General features: G+C 36.3%; 1 long non-coding RNA gene across 2 annotated transcripts; it reads left to right on the forward strand.

Annotated features, from left to right (window-relative positions):
- The first annotated feature begins 985 nt into the window (after positions 1 to 985).
- LOC127085246 (uncharacterized) lies at positions 986 to 2,816 on the forward strand. 2 transcript variants are annotated; one of them, XR_007789043.1, is made up of 3 exons: positions 1,081 to 1,992; positions 2,467 to 2,592; positions 2,670 to 2,816. It is a non-coding gene; the product is annotated as an uncharacterized LOC127085246 (long non-coding RNA). The 2 variants fall into 2 exon arrangements; XR_007789042.1 differs by having other exon boundaries at positions 986 to 1,992; positions 2,467 to 2,816.
- The last annotated feature ends 247 nt before the right edge of the window (positions 2,817 to 3,063 follow it).

Here is a 3,063-nt window from a genome sequence, read left to right on the forward strand (position 1 = left end):
TGATTATTGAGAAGATCTTGATTGTTGATCTTGACGATGCCATGTTATTTGTTGTATTGAGAAGGCTTGACAATTGTTTGATACGAATTGTGCTAAAGCCTATGAATGAGGGCGAATGCTTTGCATAGCTGGGGCCTACGCCCCGTACACAAAGTCACTCTAGACAAGGATATGAGAAACTCCATCTCATCATTCCTCGTTGCTTAAGGCTTATAGCTTTACAGTTTGGATCGCACTTGTCAAGTGTTGACACCTTTGTTGTGCTTGAGAATGTAGTCCACTTTGCTAGCTATGCTTGATTGATGTTGACTTGAAGTCTTGATCTTGCATTCGAACCTTGAGGTCTTAAGCTCCTAAGATTCAACATATCCGCAATAGCTTGAGCGCAATGAACTTTTCATATCAAGTGATCAAGGATCGTTTGATCACTTGACGTAGGCTAGTGGCTTACAACACAATTACAAAGGATTCGATTGACCAAAGTATCCTTTGGTCAATGCTAATCAATGGGATTAAAAAGTTAGCTAGGCTATGTACAAACCTAAACGAATTGCTTAATAAAAAATGAAATTAGATATTTCTAAATGAAGCCCTAAGCTAAAGGATCATGCGTTGGTTAAAAGGAAATTAAATCGCAAGATCAAGACAAACTTAACAAAAATTAAAATGATTAGAAAAACAATCAAGAACAATCCAAATTCTACCTAATTAAAATTCTAAAACATCCAATTAGTCATAACAATCCTAATTATAACCTAATGAAATCCTAAAATTCTAAATTTCTAACTAAGATCTAGTAGTTCAATTATCTCCTAATTAATCCTAATCATGCAAATCAACCGAAAACCTTAATTAAGCTAATTAACATAAAGTTCTAAATCCTAATTTACCAATTAATCCTACTTAATTTCTAAAATCAATTAAAACTAACTTTAAAACACAAAACTTAATCAAACAATCAATTTACTAATCAACCTAAAAATCTTGGAATTAAATGAATTAATTAAAAGATTAAATCATAATTAAGTCACAACAATGGCCCCCAACTCGGATTGGAAACTCAGGCCCTGTACAGGGTGAGTTTGCTGGAATTCTGTACATGAAGGCCCAACTTCAGGCCCACCGCAGTGAGGGTGTGAATTCCACCAATGGAGGGGTGCCGGAGTTGAATGTGAGGTGTGGATAGGAGAGAGTTCGTTTGGGCCCAAACCTAATCATACGTGTTCAAAAGCCATGAGTATGATTCTTGCTGAAACAAATTTCTGCAAAGTCTGAGACGAAGATGTATCCCGGCAGTGACGAACATCTGCGAACGACAAACATCCGTTGCGTCTTCCTCCATGCTCGGTTGTGATCACCGGCGCCACCGCACCTCACTAGCGTTGTTCGACATTACGTTCTTCCAATACGTCAACGGCGGATTCGTCTTTTTTTATACCTTGCTCGATTGCCAATCCAACGTGATAGTGACAGAGGACAAGCTTCCATTACAATCCATTTCAATATCCACGACTCAATTCACTATTGTGTGCACGAAATTGAAAAGGGACGAAGTCGAAAATGAGGCGGAAATTTACCGAATCAGAGCTTCGCCGCAAACGGGTACGAATGAACTCCTCTTCTTTGATTCTAATTCCTTTCTTCTCCTCCAATACTCTTATGCTTTCATGTATGCTACTAAGTTGTTTCTGTGTAAAATCATTGCGAGATGGTGTGTGACGGAGGGGGAGATCCACAAGTGATTGACGATTGAGAGAGAAGGAATTGCATCTTTTGCAGATTCGATGAAGAAGTTATGACTCCGAAGATGGAAACTCCTTCGATCTGTGAGTGAAGGTTTCGAGTTGCAGATTGAAGATGTGAATCGTAGACTGAACAATCTCTGAGGATGAGGGGAAAACTCTGATGCAGAGTATAGAATAAGGAAGAAGGTGATGCGAAATCGAGGGATTTGGGTGCAGAAGAATCATCAAGCAGAAGTGACGCATAGAGGTATTTATAGACTTCCAAAGTTTGTTAGAAATTATAATGAAATTCACAATGACATTCTTCTTAAATTCATAAGTTAGTTAGGAATCCAGATTCAAATGAAATTGAAGTTCGGATGAAATGAATTCCGAAATTAACTATGAATTGGTCCTGTTAGAAACTATTAATGCTGGTTCACTCTGTTTGTTAGTCCATTAGAGATTAGGTGAAGTTATAAATTCAATTGAAATTCACTTGGGATGAAATGTAAATTAGTTAGTTTGTTAGTTCTCTTCTGTGTAAATATGTTGCCCGTTTCCTAACACTGTGAATTCGTTTGTTAGTGAGGTGAAAAGAAAAACCGGTTAAAAACTAATTCATTTTATGTTAAATGTTATGCAGTTAGTGTTTTGATAAGCTGTTAGTTAGTTTGATGAGCGGTTAATTATTGAACTTTGTTATGCGTTAATTGTTAAGTTCAAATTTTTTTGCTGTTAGGTTGAAATGCTATGGTATGGATCTGTCTTGACATGAACTTGGGATTAAATTGCTATTCAGTTTTAGGTTACTTTCGAAGTGAATCCGAGAATGAATTTGAGTGTCATTATAAATGATTTCGAGCTGGTATTCTTCTTGACTTCTTATGTAGAAAGCTTATAAGTAAAATGGTCCTGTATTGAAATTATATATTTTCTTGTCAGCATGGTGTTTTCCAGCCAAGGAAGGTTCATATTGAAATCCATTTCTCTGTCAAACCTTATGCAGGAAGTTAGAAGTAAAAAAACTTGTACTTGTACTGATATTCTCCTATGTTAACTTGCTCATTTTTCTTAATTTGGATGATCAAATGGTGATTGTGTGAAGGTAGAGAAAAACAAGAAAGGGGGATTTGAATTGTTTTCACTAAAAATAAAAACTTTTAGCAAAGCTACACACACAAAGGTAATAACAAACAACACAAAAGTTTATCATGGTTCGCTTGAAAATCAAAGTCACTCCAGTCAGCCCAACCAATGTGATTTCGCCTTCAATCACGATTTAGTCCAATAATCTAGAAGGATTATAGCAAATGTCTAAGAGTTCAACAATCTCTTA

This window comes from Lathyrus oleraceus, chromosome 5, assembly GCF_024323335.1.
Source record: "Lathyrus oleraceus cultivar Zhongwan6 chromosome 5, CAAS_Psat_ZW6_1.0, whole genome shotgun sequence".
Taxonomy (NCBI): domain Eukaryota; kingdom Viridiplantae; phylum Streptophyta; class Magnoliopsida; order Fabales; family Fabaceae; genus Lathyrus; species Lathyrus oleraceus.